Source organism: Lynx rufus, unplaced genomic scaffold (genome assembly GCF_022079265.1).
Source record: "Lynx rufus isolate CCGP_SWC_20201006 ecotype Redwood Valley unplaced genomic scaffold, mLynRuf1.p SCAF_1, whole genome shotgun sequence".
NCBI classification, from domain to species: domain Eukaryota; kingdom Metazoa; phylum Chordata; class Mammalia; order Carnivora; family Felidae; genus Lynx; species Lynx rufus.
Genome location: NW_025814823.1, coordinates 143856035 through 143872760, shown reverse-complemented (window position 1 = coordinate 143872760; position 16726 = coordinate 143856035).

Here is a 16726-nt window from a genome sequence, read left to right as displayed (position 1 = left end):
GTAACTGTAGCTTTCTAGAAGATTGACAGCAAAGAAGATAAATAAGAAATCTATGTGTATACATATTGGTTTTGTCTCACCAAGCCTCTCTTTGGTAAATATTTTAAATATCTGTCATACTGTACAAATTACTATAGTTTTATTGTAAAGTAAACATCTTAAAATAAGCAATGTTGGTCATAATTTAAATATTCTAGTCATGCCTAGTGTGAATATATTTTACTCAGAGACTGTGTATAAATACCCAGAAGTGGTAATGATGATCAATGTTGTAAAGAATTTATTCTGATAAGTGAGAAACTGGATATAATGTCAAAATAGCTATTTTCACAATAAAATCTCAAATTGCCTGAATGTCTATTAATTTCTGATTTAATGTTAACAATTCCTTGAGGTAGTTATTTCCATTGGGAAGAATTTTTGAGTGTTTAAAAATGGTTATTCAGTGCTGGAACTGAGCTAGGTAGGATTTTGAATGTTCATTCTTTCTATGATACATTGAGGTCACTTGTGCTCTTTTTACCCTGAGCTCAGGCAGCTTGGAGGCCTGCTCCCTCAGCCACTGGTATGCAAATGACTGAGAGGGCTCAAACAGTTTTGCAGGGCTACAGCTCATCCCTGTGGCCCTATAAGTTTCTTCAAAATTTTCCCTTTTGCCCACCTAGACAGCCCAGTGATGCATGTAATTGAATGGATGACATACACAGAGAAAAATGCATTTTAGTGGGGGATTGGGGTCCGTGTGTGGTGGGGGAAGATAATCATTTTTTTTGGCTGCCACCCCCCTTAAGAAAATTTTTTTTAATGTTTATTATTTATTATTGAGAGAAAGAGCATGAGCATGGGAGGGGCAGAGAGAGGAGGAGACACAGAATCCGAAGCAGGCTCCAGGCTCTGAGCTGTCAGCCAGAGCCTGATGTGGGGCTCGAACTCACACACCGCGAGATCATGACCTGAGCTGAAGTCGGACGCTGAACCGACAGCCACCTAGGCACCCCCTCCCATCTTTTATAAATGGGATACGATATATGGGTATATAGAATCCTGTTACAGCTTTGGTCAAGTAAGGGCAGTTTCCCTGAAGGGGTGAATGCCTTTGTTAGTAGAATTAATTTTTTTTTAATTTTTTTTTTAGAAAGGGACCTGAGCAGGGGAGAGGGGCAGAGAGAGAGGTATTAAGAAAGAGCGAATCCCAAGCAAGCTCCATGCTCAGCACAGAGCCCAACACAGGCTCAATCCCAAGACCCTGGGATCATGACCTGAGCCAAAATCAAGAGTCAGACACTCAACCGATTAAGCCACTGAGGCACTCCTAGAATTAATTTGAGTATAACTTACATACAGTAAAATGCATCAATGCTCCAAGTAAAGCTGTCAGATATATCAGATATATAAGTATTTCTCTAACACGAGAATCTGGCTACATTATTATTGGTACTTCTATCCCCAAAGAACACAAATCCTAACTGCTTATGAAGTGTAGGTTCTAGGTGAAAGGTTCCTGGGTAAATTGAAGTGATTACTAATGATCACCTGCTTTCTGTAAGAGAGCAGGAAAGAAGAGGTGCTACTGTGGAATAATGGAAATCTTTTGAGGAAAGAGAACAATTTGGAGTTATAAAGCTGAGAACCACACAACAAAGGTCTTCAAAATTTTATTTCTTAATTGCTCAGCTCAGAGCCTTGACTTGGGTCTGGGATTGTTTTGGGTGCTCAAAACCTTGTGGATGACTGTTTAGTACCATGTCCTTCAGTGGATGTAGCTACGACATAAACCAAGCTGTTTTTCCTTTGCCACTAATAGCAGCTGTCAGGAGGAAAACTTTTAAGCTTCGCCAAAATGGGAGCTTGTCCTAAGTGAATCTCCACAGGAGAAACATTGAGATAACGGGGTTCCAGTATGATCACTCAGGGTGGCAAAATATGTTTGAGACGAGCCTGTATGACACTGAGAAGGAAATGGTTGTGGAGGAATGTGAGGGTTTGTCTTACTCAAAAGCATCTTGTGATTCAGTTCCTTGTTGTAGAGCAAAGATAAACTAGTCCCTTCTTGAACTGACAAGAGCTTCAAGAGAAAGAATGAGAAACCATGGCCCATTTCTTCAGGTATATGACTCAGCCTCCTGGAATGCGTTGGACATCTGTGATGAAGACATGAAGACAGCTGTGCATCATCAAAGACATTTCTAATTTCTAACGCAGCCAACTTGAGGCTCCAAAAGTTGTTCTTTGCCAAGGGAGCAGAAGCTATTATATTTATCCTACTTTTTGAGTAAGCAAGTGAAAACAATACGAAATACAATAAAGGATTGGTTCCTCAGATCCTACTTTGGGGAAGGTGGTCCTTTTAAGAATTCAGGAAATCTTTTGGTACAGAAGAAAGTATGACACTATCCAAATATCGCAGGTAAGACCAAACAGACTTCAGTTTTATGTTAAATGCATGAAGCAAACTGACTTATCTGCAGACTCTTAGCTTGTGCCTATACTGACATATGTCCCAGTTTTCTCCAGGAGGGGGGAAAATTGCCTTTTTCACTTAGTGAATGTGATTTAGTTTGTGTTACACATGACATCCGAATCACAGGGTCACTACTGCTAAAATAGGTCAACAGGTTTAGTCAACAGGTTTAGGAAAGGTGTGAAGGGATATAGTAAATGTAGAAATTAGAAGGAAAAAACCCAAGAGAAAGGAACTCTAGATATGATGTCATTGGGGCTCTGGGGAGGAAGATGGATGGAATGGAGAAAGTGGATTTTAGAGTAAGAAAGCCCAGCTTAACACAATATACCAACTGGTAATTTTGAGCAAGCTACCTGATTCTTAGTCTACCTTGCTGTTTACTACAATGCGGGGCAGTAACAGGATCTGAATGTAGGAACAGTTTTATGTGTGTGGGTTGTTTTTTTTAATTATTAAAATTTAAAAGCTACCAAAAAAACCCTCTTATGGGTAACCTCTGTTAACATATTGGTATCTGGTTTTCTTAGTCTTTTTCTGTACACACACATACACAATCCTGTGTATACAGTAATCCCACAGTACACACTATTCTCTAATACACTTTCTCATTTAATATTTACAAAATATTATTACATGTTCTACATGACTTTTAAAGGCTATGAACAATTTATTTTTTTTTAGTTTTAATTTTATTTTTGAGAGAGACAGACAGCGGGGGAAGGGCAGAGAGACAGAGAATCCTAAGTAAGCTCTGCACTGAAAATGCAGCCCAATGTGGGGCTCAAACTCATGAACTGTGAGATCATGACATGAGCCGAAACCAAGAGTTAGATGCTCAACCGACGGAGCCACCCAGGTGCCCCAAGGCTATGCACAATTTCACTGTATGGATGTAGTATTGTTTATTTCATTCCTTGTGATGGACATTAAGATAAATTCCTCTTTTTAACTGTTCTTGTTACATAAACTGTTTTCTCAGGAAGATTGCACTACTTTATCTTCTCTGTAGCCCTATGTAGGAGAGCCTTTATTACTACAACCTCACCAGCTTCAAGTATTCTCTCTCACTTCACCACTTGATAGGTAAAAGATAGCACATTTATTTATTTAATATGTATTTTTTAAATGTTTATTTAGTTTTGAGAGGCAGAGACAGAGACAGAGAGAGTGGAAGTGGGGGAGGGCCAGAGAGAGGGAGACCCAGAATCCGAAGCAGGCTCCAGGCTCAGAGCTGCCAGCACAGAGCCCAATGCGGGGCTCATACTCACAAACTGTGATATGATCTGAGCCAAAGTCGGATGCTGAACCAACTGAGCCATCCAGACACCCCTTTCTTTCTTTTTTTTCTAAGTAGGCTCCACATCCAATGTGGAGCCCAACGCAGGCTCTAACTCATGACCCTGAGATCAAGACCTGAACTGAGATCAAGAGTTAGATAGTCAGATGACTGAGCCACCCAGGTGCCCCTATTTATTTAATATGTATTTCTTTGATAACTTGTAAGGTTGACTATTTTCCTATATGTCTATAGTCCATTTGTATTTCTTCTCTATGTTGTCTAGTCATCCTCTGCATAAAAGGCAAATGATTTCACTTCTCTGAAACCCTGTTTTCTTAGCTGTAAGATGGGGTTTCCATGTGGTCTGAATGGGATAACACATTGCACATCCAGAATATGGCAGGTGCTCAACATTATTATTTCCCTTCATGTTCTTTCCTGGATTAAGAGATCCTGGAGGATGGAGATTCTTTTCTTTATTGTATCTTAGCACAGTGCTTGGAACATAGAAAGAGCTCAAAAAGTTTTTGAGGAAGGAAGAATAGATAGGATTTGAAAACATTTTGAGCATAGCAGGAAAAGGAGTGAGAAAAGCTGAAGCCAAGATCCAATGAATCAGCAGTGAGAAAACTGGTGGCTTTCTCAGAAGCTTGCTATTAAAATGGAAGAATTTAAATTTTATTCTTAAAACTCTACCAAGAAACAATTTCTTATAGACTGAAATGGCTGAAGGACACTAAATTCCTATATTCATGTAAGTAGGCTTGTAAAGTTGTTGTTTTTTTTGTTTTTTGGTTTTTTTTTTTTTTTGTAAGCAAAGGAGTATTCTCAGTATGCTAGGAAAGGTGACTAAAGGAATTCATAATTAACTTTTTATAAAGTGAATAGTAAATGAATTTAAAATATGATTAATCTTGATTTTCACATTTGATTTTCCTAGACTGGGAGTAATGTGTAATAATAATGTAATCATATTTCAAAATGTTTATGAGTTAGAATGACCCTGAGTGGTGGTGCCTCAAATGGAAGGAAGAAGATTGGTGATAGGTCTTGTTTTATTCAACATGTCCTGTGACTGTGGGGGAGAGGGAATCAGTGGTTTGTTAATGAGATTTGCAGATGGCTTTAAATCGAGAGGTATTGTAAACAGCAGGAATGACAGAGAAATGATACAAGAGGAGCTGGAAAGGTTAGGAACATGGACAGGAAATCAAGTGATTCAGGCTGGAGTAATGCAAGCCAATATGACATTTGGGGCCAAATATGAAGAAATGCAGATATGCCATGAAGGAGACAAACATGGAAAACAGTCATCTCAAAGGAGTTTGGGGGGTGGTACTAGAGACCAGGAAAGGTAGAAAGCAGGAACCACTGGTTGCTGAATGCCTACTATGTGCCCCAAACTATGATTTGGTACTCTCTGTGTTGATTTCTCCCTCCCTTCCTTCCTCCCTCCCTTCTTCCTTCCTTCTTCCCTTCCTTTTCTTTCCCTTCCCTTCCCTTCCCTTCCCTTCCCTTCCCTTCCCTTTCCTCCCTATTCTATACATGACTCAGTGTTCATGTTACTCATGCTCATCATGGTAAGTGTAAGTGTATTCTTAATCCCCTTTATCTATTTCACCCATCCCCCACCCACCTCCCCTCTGGCCATCACCAGCTGTTCTCTGGATTTATGAGTCTGTTTTTTGGTTTGTCTCTCTTTTTCTTCATTTGTTCATTTGTTTTGTTTCTTAAATTCCACATGAATGAAATCATATGGTATTTGTCTTACTCTGGCTGACTTACTTCACTTAGCATTATACCCTCTAGGTCTATCCATGTTGTAAATGGCAAGATCTCATTTTTTTTAATGGCTCAGTAATATTTTGTTATATACATATATAAATCTTATTTATCCATCCATTTATGGATGGACACTTGGGTTGCTTCCAATAGCCATAATTCAGCTACTGTAAATAATGCTGCAATAAACAGTGGAGGGGGGTATATATCTTTTCAAATTAGTGTTTTTGTTTTCTTTGGAAATGCAAATTGATGCAGCTACTCTGGAAAATGCTATGTAGGTTCCTCAAAAAAATAAAACCAGAATTACTGTATGATCCAGTAATTCCACTACTGGGTATTTACCCAAAGAAATGAAAACACTGATGTGTTGATTTCTTTTTGACCAAGGTTAAGCAATTCAGTACTGTGTAAGAAAGAGTTTTTGAGGATTAATTATGCACAAAAGCTCAGTACTTAAACAAAAGCTCAGCCTTCTTCTGTTGATCCTAATGTTTGTTAGAGTGTTATAAGTACTGGAGAGCATTGTGGAAGTCCCAGAATCTCCAGAAAAGCTCTAGAAGGAAAGGTCCTTCACATTCCTACCTGAGCATTTCTTACTTAGTGGATATTTCTGAGAATTCTTGGCACAGTTTTCCCTAGGCTATCCTAGTTGCCATCAGTATGATGGAGGCACCACAGAACCTTTCTCAAGTTAGCACAGGAGTCCAGCTTAAGCAAAAATAAGATGTGTGTCTCATAGTGGCTACCCATGAAGTAGTCTATTCCTACCAGCCATTCCCCTCTCCTTCTCTCTTCTAGTGTCCTTATGTTAAGCCCTAGTTACATACAGCTCCCATCACAGCCCTTTGCTTGGATTTCCTACTAGCCCTATCCTTCCCTTGCTGTAAAGGTCTAGCAATCATTTGTATTTACTCTAGATGTCAATAAACAAAATCAGATTTATTGTGATATTGGCCTAATTTAGGAACCTCCAAGTTTTTTTTTAATGGAGTCACTACTTCACTCTCTCTCTCTCTCTCTCTCTCTCTTTTTCAGTTACAAGGGTCAGAGTGAGGATCCCATGGAGATGAGGAGGAAGAGAACCAAAATATGGTAGGGAGGACAAACCCTAAGCAGGCAATGTTCAGTGTATTCATTCCCCATCCTGAGGACAAGATCAGAACACTGGTGCAAAGTATATGTTCAAGGTATGAGCTGGAAAGGAAAGGTGTTAAAGATATATTCATTCATTCATCAAGTATTTACTTCATGCCTCCTACGTTTCAGCCACTGTTCTTGGTACTGATGATATATCAGCAAACAAAACACTGCCCTTGTGTTACATTCTAGCTGGGGAGACAATAAATAATGAACCTAATGAATAAGGAGGTTACATAATGTACTACAAAATGATAACTGCTATGGAAAAAGAAAAAGTAAAGCAGAACAAGGGGCTGGGAGTTCTGGGGTTGGGGGCACATGACAGTATTAAATATGTCAGGGTAGACTTCATTGTGAAAAGAACATCTAAATAAAGACTTGAAAGAAGTGTTGGGTTGGCCTTTCACATATCTGACAAAGAATTTTAGGCCTAGGGTACAGGTGGAGCAGCAGTCCTAAGGTAGGGCTTGTCTGGCATGTCTGAGAAACAGCAAAGAGGCCAGGGTCTCTGGAGCAGAGTGACCAAGGCAAAAAGTAAGAGATGAGGTCAATGAGCTGAAGGATGGGAGCTTGTAGACATTTGTAAGCATTTGGCTTCTACTCTGAGCCATTTCATGGTTCTGAGTAAAGAAGTGATGTCACTCATTATTTTTCAGAAGGATTGCCTCAGCTATGATACTCACGATGGACAAGTGTATAAGTAGGAAGACAAGTTGGGAGTATGTTATAGTAACCTAGCCAAGAAGTGGTGGTGGCTCAGATGGATTAGGATGGTAACGGCAGAAGTAGTAAGAAGAGATTGGATTCTGGATGTAATCTGTGCGTACTACCAACAAGATTTATTGGCTGATTAGATGTGGGTTGTAAGAGAAAGAGAAAAGTCAAGGGCAACTTTAAGATTTTGGCTATGAGCACTGGATGGACTGGGTTGCCATCAATGGAGTGGGGAAGGCTCTGGGTAGAACAGCTTTTGAGGGGAGTTTAGGAGTTCCATTTTTGACATGTTGAGTTTGTGATGTCTGTTAAACATCCAAGTGGAGATGCTTGGAGTACCAAGTGGAGCACCACACGAGATGTTCCGTTTTACATGGGAACCTTAATGAACCAGCATTCAGAAGTTTACGGTCCTTCAGGTATGGTTTTAGTGGTGGGTCACTATAGACAGAGTGAAGCTCTACCAGTTCCTGATTCTTCCGATCCAGACCCTCCTCAAGGAAGGGACCAACTAATTTTAAAACTCACTTGAATGAAAGCAGGGCTGGTTGTGCGGCTTGGTATAAAGTTCGTATTCCACCCCTACCTATGAATATGATAATCTTGAATTGGCACCGTGTGTTTAATTCTAACCAATTTCAACAGAATACTGTTGTCTTTGTAATAAATTAACCTAGCAACAAATGCTAGCAAATAAAAACTACCATTCTGTTTCTTTCTTTTGCTTTTTGTGGGAAAAAAAAGAGCCATAAAGAGGATAAAGATGCTATTTAAAACCATATGACTGAATGAAAGCATTAAGGATTTAAGTTATAGAGAGAAGGACTAAGAACATAACTCAGGAACATTCTGAACACTATAGGATGATGGAGAGAAATAGCAAAGAAGCAGCAAAGAGGAAAATCAAAAGAACGTGGCATCCTTGAGGCCAAATGTGTCAATGAAGAGGGAGTCATTGACTGCAGTGAATGTTGCGGATGGGTCCTGTAAGATGGGGACTGAGACCTGACCATTGAATTTAGCAAAATGGGGGTCATTGGTGATCTTGAGGAGCAGTTTGGATGGAGTGGTTGTTAGGGGTAAGTTCAAGACAGGCCAGGAGGAAAGGAACTGGGGTGAAAAGAAGCAAATGAAAAATCGGATAACTGTAAGCAGCATGACAGGGCTGGGAGAGATACCTAGAGGTAAAAATGCCTTTCCCTGGGTCCTTGAGCTCCCATCAAGGAGGCAGCCACTTATTTATGTATGTATATTTATGTATAGCTGCAAATCAAGTCAGCATGCAGCTGGCAGTGTTGAGCTAGGTCATTAAGAAATCTTCCCCATTAAAAGAGATCCAAATGGGGTCTACAGAATTTGTTAAGGGACTTCTTATTTATTTTGAAAATATTGCTATTTGAAACATGGGCTCTTTCTCACAATGATGAGCTAAATTATTTTCCTTTGTAAATAAGGTCTAGCATATTAATACTTTATCCTTAGTTAAGCCAGGTGATAAGGAGACCAAGTCAGTCATGGGGGTATTTTCTTTGGAGGATTTCAGCTTCTGTGGTTTAGGTAATAGAATTTGTTTCCTCTACCTAGGCCTGGGGCCCAGAAAACTGAGCCCAAATGAAGTAAATCTGCATCTTTATTTTCCATTTGAGCTACTTAATGACTGTGTGCATTCATCAGGGGGCAGGATGAGAACATATTTGAAAATTAAAGGGTTATCGCTGTAGAAAGCAATGAGAATGCTGTGTGAAGCACAAGTACGTATTAGGAAAAATGTAATGCTTTAAAGGCACAGACCAGTCTGAAAACAACCCAGAAGCCCGGGTGTCATTTTCTCTCTCACCCGCTCTATCTAGTCAGTCTCCTACTCCCCTCTGTTCCTCACTACGGTTATCACTCCAATCTGAGTGATTCTGCTCCCCCCTGGCCTTTTCTGTCCTGGGTCACAGCCACAGATACACCATTGGTCTCTCAGCTTCTGGGTTTGCTCCAAACCATTCTCCATATTGTTCAAGAGTGTTCTTTCTAAAATGCAAAATGATCATGCATCATTCTTGCTTAATACCTTTTAGTGGCTCCTTGTTGTTATCAAGCCTAAGCTTCTTAACATAGCTTATAAGACATTTAATCATCTGGTTCAAGTTCAACTATGCCCCACTTTCTGTCCTCACAACTGAAGATCCAGTGACCAAAACCACCAAAATCTCCAAATTTATCTCATCCCCATACTTTAAGTCTTTGCATGAGGAGGCTCCAATGAGTAAGAGAAGAAGGCACAAAATCAACTGAACAAGACTAAACAGAATTAAATCTTCACGCTCCCTTAAAATAAAAAAGGAAGGGAGATCCTTTGTTTCACTATTCATTATGTTCAAATTATGTTAGATGTTTCTATTTCTGCTAGTGTAACACAGGTGTATACCAATGCTGAACATAAATCATTTGTTGGTTTCTTTTCGACTCGGCTTTGAGAAGTCTCCTGGCTCAGTCTTTGGCCCTGTTTTTACATTCTACTCATTTACACTACACACCCACTTTACATGCTTTCCCTTGTTTGTCTTTTCCATTCCCCAGTCTTTATATACTGCCTATATTTTGAAGTCTCAAAGATTGACATCACCAGCTCAGGCACCTCTTCTGAGATCAAATTTCTATCCAGAGATGACCAAAGGGTCTGCAGCAATCTCAGAATTTTACCTAAAGCTGAACTCTGATCTTCACTCTACCAAAATCTCTTCTGCTGGTTTTCCCCACCTCAATAAATGTCACCTTCGATTACTGAAGTCAGAGACCTGGAAATTTACCTCTTTTTAGTTAGTAAGAAAACCTACTAATATACCAGGCATTGTCTGAAATGTTTATATTTGATAACCTGTTCAACCCTTTTAACAAATGTGTTAGGTAGCTACTATTATTATCATCCACTTTATAGATGAGGAAACCAAGCCACAGAAAGGTGAAGTAATTTTCCCAAGGTCACAGAGTTTACTAATGGTGGAATTGGGATTTAAACTTAGACGATCTGTCTTAAGAGTCCGTGTGCTTAACCTGTACACCAACTGTTACTCTTGGCACCGTCCTCTGATTCACCCCTACATCCAACTTATCAGAAGTGCAATTAGTTATACCTCCAAAAATGTCCTGAATCCATATACCTCTTTCCATCACAGTTGCCACCACCCTAGCCTTTGGCTGAGACTGTCAAAATAATTCCTTGGAGATCCAATTCCACTCTTGTCTACTCTGCCACAGCTGGCCACCCCAACTTTCTTCCCCAAGAAGCCAGGTCTTAGATTAAATGTTTTGTCTTGTTTTTTTTTTTTCCTGAGAAGCCTTCTTTGACCTCCATACTTGAATCTCATCACCCCGATAATTCCTTCTCAAATCACCCTATTCTTTTCTATTATCGTAAATTTCAGAATTGAAATTCACATTTGTGTCTGTTTTTTAAAGTAAGTACCATGAAAACAAGGATTTGTTTTATCTTCCACTGTCTACCCTGTACTTGGCACAGAGCCTGGCCCTTAGTAGGCAGTTAGTAGTATTTGTGAATGGGTGGATGGATGAGTGACTAACATTAAGAAGTGATAATATTATTATTTTATGTGTTATAACGAAAGTACAATTTCACTTCTTAATAATGGGCTAACGGGAAGAGGCCATACGAATTAGTGAAAAATACACAGTGTTTGGGTTTTTAAAAAATAAAATGCAGTTTTACTCTTTCAATGAAGGACATTGTATAATTCTAGTAAGCATGCTACCCATTGCTTCCACCCCTGCATTCTTTTCTAAGACATTCTATTCCTACCCTCATACCCCTAACTCAGCTCATTGGACCAGAAACTGACTCAAGATTCTCCCTGTTCAGAATTTAGAACCAGAACACTTTAAGTTAGAACTACGTTCATTTACCCTTCAAATATTTATTGAATGTCTAGAATGAACTGATGGTTGGCGATATAATGAACAAGACACATCTCTCCTGAAGGCATTTATAATTCAGTGGAGAGAACTGATGACTAAATCTGCTACTGCAATTCAGTGTATTAATCGCTATGATATGGGAACCACCAAGGAACACACAGGAGAGGTACTTTATGCAGTCTTGGGGGCAAGGAAAGCTTCCTAGCAGAAGTGATGTCTTGGCCCCAAAAAAGCTTAATAGATTGAGGAGACAGTAGGGGTGAGGGGAAAGGGTGTTCTACGCACAGGGAACAGGAAATGCAGGTATAGTACATTCCATCTGTGTGCATGGGTAGGGGATATTACGCTAGGTGAATTACGCTAGGTGAATCGAGGCTCCATCATGAAGGCCCTTGTCAGCCTTCAGAGTTTGAACTTCATCCTGAGGGCAGTGAGAGGCCTGAACACGGGGTTTTAACAGAGGGATGATGCATTCAGATTTGTACTCTAGAAAGGTCCCAGTGGTCTCAGTGAGGGGAACATCCTGGAAACAGAAGGACCAGTTAATAGATTGTTCCAGAAAACCAGACTGGAAATGATAAGGGCAGGGATAAGTTGGCAAATGTGGGAAGAACAGAGTGGATTACGAAAGTGATATTTAGGATCATGATGGGTGAGGGATTACGGAATGAAGGACACGTGCAGGTTTAAGGCTGAAGCTAGCAGTAGATTGTGAGGTCACCTGCTGAGACAAGAGGCACATGAGGGAGCCTAAGGAAGAGGTCAGGGCTGAAGACCCAAATGTAAGCCTTTTCTCCCTAGAATTAAGGTAAACTTTTGGGGTTGAGATTACCCAGTGAGCTGTGAAGCTTGAGAAAAGAAGAGGTCCACGGATGGAATCCTAAGTAACTCCACCATTTAAGTAGGTAGTAAGGAAGAAGAGTCAACAAAGGATTTGAGAAGATGTGTCCTAACAGCCATTTGGAATCCCAAGGAAGAGTGATGTCAGGGAAACCAGTGGATAAGACCCTTTCCAGAAGGGTCTAATGACCATCAGTGCTTCAACCAAAAGACCAAAACACAGAGAACTTCAAAGTAACGAATTGCCTGGGCTATCTAACACATATGAACATTTCTCTCACTGAAGTAAATGTTATTCTTAACTATCTTATTTACAGTATTCATCTGTTTGTCCTTAAGAATGCTAAGATAAGCTTCCTTGTAGTCCCCTAGCCTAAAACCTTAGAAATTCTCTAAGAGTGGAGTCTGGATTCATGAGGGTTTTCTGAATTTGGTCTTCAAATGTTATTACGCATCGGTTCGAGAAGTACACTTGAATGTCAGAGTTGAGCAGTGGAAAAAAGGAGACATAAGGAAAATTTATTTTAAAAATGTTTTTCAACTTTAAGAAAAGCATCTAGCAACTCACTAAGTTTAGCATTTCATGTGTGTTTATGACCTGTCAAAAAGTGCCAGAAATTTACTTGTGAGCAAGAAGAAAAAGATGTTGCCTGTTTGTCATCTGTCAGAGTGTCCAAATTCTGAAGGCCACTTTGCAACCAAAAAACTTTCCCTCATCAGTGGACATATGTCGAAGAAGAGAAACATTAGTAATAGGATCCAGGCCATGTAATGTTCATTAAACAATTAGATGCTGATGCCAGCGGGTAATCGCTTTTTTCCATTTTATTTTCAACAGTTTGAGTGTTCCTGAGAGACTTCATGGGACTGGATCTGGTATTTTCATCAGAATTTTAGTGTATTTGCAGTATTGGTAACATCTCCCTCTCCCTCCTGCTTTCACTAAGCAATAGACTCTCCAGGGTCTGATTTGTGTTCTTTCTTCTGAATGTTTAGTCAATTTAATATACACAGTGGACATATTCTGGGGAAAAATGCTAGGCTTCTCAGCAGAGTCATTTTAAAGATTAGGTGTTGTTTAAAAACAAAGGCATACCATTCATCACAATTACAAGGCAGAAAATACAGTGCTCTGCTCTGCATGATTAGAACTTTTCTTTAAGGACTCTTGTTTTTTGACCTTACAAGTACTCAACTTCTCTGCAGATGATTTTGTGACGTCCCTCTGAAGTTTCAGGTCCTGGAAACACTCAGCATGGTTTACTGAATGCTTTCCATTTAAAACCATTTCACTAATGACTACTGGAATGGAAAAGAAAGCACAATACGAAGGCAGTTGTGGTCAAGGCTACCTATTCTGGGGTTCAGGACAAAAGGTCTGAGTCTTGCCAAATGCCTGGCCAGAGCACCAGCCAGCCTCTTCCCTCCAGAGGGAGCCCAAAGGGGCACTGATGGGGGAGTTGGCACGGATCCCAGTCCAGAAGCTCAAAGTTTAGGAATAACTGCCTTATTTTTCTAGAATAACTTATTTTCTAATGCCAAGGTCTCATTTCTCCTAACAGAAAAAAAAAAAAAAAAAAAAAGAATGCATAACCTCAGTCCTCCCTGGGGTCCCCTCCCTGTGGCTATTTATGCCAGTGTTTCTGGAGCTCAGGCAGAGCCAAGACCTGTGGGGTGGGGCCCACCTGGTCCTCACTTCCCTGTCTACACAACTGATCTCCAACCTAGCCTTGTCCTGGCCCAGCCTGCAGGGCCCCCTCAGGCTCAACCACTTTCCCTCCCCACTCCTGCACCTCACTCTGAAGCATCTTTGCCTGGTCGCCTTTGCACCATAATCCTGTCACTTCCACCTTCACCTCCTCCTAGCTGAACAGAGTATCTTCCCAGTTTGGAGAAATCACTTCTTTCCTTCCCAGTTTCTCTAGGACAGTCTGTCTCTGTCTCTGTCTCTGTCTCTGTCTCTGTCTGTCTCTGTGTGTGTGTGTGTGTGTGTGTGTGTGTGTGTGTTCTTTTTAATTGAATCCTCATCTACTAAGGGCTTAGGCTTTGTCTTCAACCCTTGGAAGGCAGGTCTTTGCCTTGTGTCCTGCCACAAACCTCCTGTGAGGTAGCATTGCAGAGTCAGCTATTATCTGCTTGAATGCAAAGAAAGAAAAGGAAGAGAAATGGATGAAATCATGACAGATAGCTCAAAATCTTATCTAGCCTGAACACACACCTCCCTGACTTGCTGTCCCGAGACCTGAACACCCAGTGTTTGTTAGGAAATACTACCTTCCACCCTCTAACTACATTTACTGATTTTCAGGGACCCACAAGCCTATGGCTTCACATACAGACACGCACACCAATTATGGGGAAGGACTGGGACTTTCCTGTAACTGGTGAAGGAGCCCTGGCTCAATGAGCTGAGCATAACAGTCACCCAAGGGAACCACCCTGATGCAGCCCAGGTACTTCTATGCCCTGGATGGGAGGACAGTATAGAGAAAGGGAACCAGAGCCCCAGTGTGGCCCAGGCAAGGCTGCTAGTAGTCTGCATCTCCCCACCCCACCAGAAATAGGCAAAATGAAATGCACAAAAAAGCAGGGCACAGAAGGTGGAGTCCTTCCCCCTCTGCTATAGAGAAGCCTGGGTGGGTAGGCGGGTGTCACAGAGACACCAAGGGCCCCAGAACCAACTGGAGAAATGAGGGTAGATGGCCCAAAGTCTATCAGAGGTCACAGGAGCTTTGGCTGGTCACGGGATGTTGTGGTCTGCATCACTTGGCTGATCAAGCGCCCAGCAGAGAGGAGCAAGACAGGAGGGGCAAGCAGCAGCTGGTATGTGGGCTACAGCTTGGATATTCCCAGAGGCACAGAGGAAGGGCTAAAGGAGAAAGTTCTGTCATTCCTCGGGCAGGAACAGGCTGGGGAGGTGGCTGTTTTAGCAGAATTAAGGACAAGATGTTAGAGAACCTTAGCAAGAACCCGTAAGCTAGGAGGAGCCGAGGCAATTACAGATGTCCACATCACCTGTCTCTATGTCAGAATTTTAATCCATGCACCACAGAATAAGATGAACCTTCCACCTAGGTGGACCTAGGTTTAAATTCCAGGTTATTTCTTAGCTATCGAGTTCTTTGCAAACTACATGATCTCTTTCGCCTCATCTGCAATTGGACATAACAGGTTTTTTTTTTTTTTTAATGTTTACTTATTTTTGAGGGGGTGGAGGGGCAGAGACAGGGGGATAGAGGATCGGAAGTGGGCTCTGTGCTGACAGCAGAATCGGGGTTCAAACTCATGAATCGTGAGACCCTGACCTGAGGCGGAGTCAGAAGCTTAACCAACTGAGCCAACCAGGCACCCCTGGACATAACAGCTTTTGAAAGTACTAGCATATTACCTGCTGTACAATAAGGACCAAATCAATGGGAGTTGCTACTATGGCGGTTTTTGTTACCATTATTATTATTATTATCACTATTATCACCTAATCCCTTCATTTCACTAGTGAAAAACCAGGGCAGGAACCTAGAAGGTTGCAGACTCTTTGGATTTTTGCATTTCAGAGCCTCCATTAGGCCAGCTAAGAGAAGACGGAACATAATCCAGCGTCCAATAGGTGACTTCTGTGAGACTCTGGACGTGTGGTCACTCTTTGTTCACTCATCAAAGTCACATACGTGGGTTGTCATAATTTCTCTGGAGGTATTGGGACTGAGTATGCAAAAATGATGGCATTTGCTGAACCTAAGCTGTGAACAGCTGTGCTGGGTTAGAAATAGCTTTTCAAACGATGACTTTCTTTGCCAAGTCAAAGGCACAGCTCTCCGTGGGCTTGGAACCACAGAAACATCTAAGAGAAGAGGTCTCTTTTTCAGGGGGACACCGAGCAATCTTTCACCTTCAAAACAGGGAAATGGCCAGTTTCTAGAGCACATTCTTTGGCCTGTTTTGGAACAAAGACACAAGTAAAGATTCAGAGGAAAGAGAAGCCTCAGCAACTTATTAGGATGAAACAGGTTCATCAAATCAAAATCCCAGCAGGAACTGTAAGTTATAGAACTTCCAAAGCCTCTGGCTCCCACATCCTCTGTTGCCTGTTGTCAAGAGCATTTGTGGTCATAATAGCCAAGTCTATGTCCCCAAAACCCCAGCCAACTAAAGAAAGCAATGCAGTTGGTGGAAAAGTCATAAAAATAAAGACATCCTAATAAAGTGGTTGGACTATTCTCACTGCATTGGACCAGAAAAAGGGAATGATGGAAAGATCCTGTCACCATCTATGATCTACTTGCCATAAAATCATAAATCATAGAATGTTGGCAATGGAAGAACTGTAAAGGTACACATCACAGTCCTTTCCCCCTGCCCAAAGGCTTAAAGCTAACATAAGACATCTTCAGGACTAGAACCCTGGCTCCCAGCTCACAGATAGGGTCCTTTCCACCAACCAGGCACATGTCCCAGAGGTGCCAAGAGCACACCTCTTCAGAAAGTAAGCACATTAATGAAGAAGTGCCATATATACATATAGCATATATATATGCTATATATAGCATCTGAGGACCAGGGACAAGAATAACACTGCATGTTGA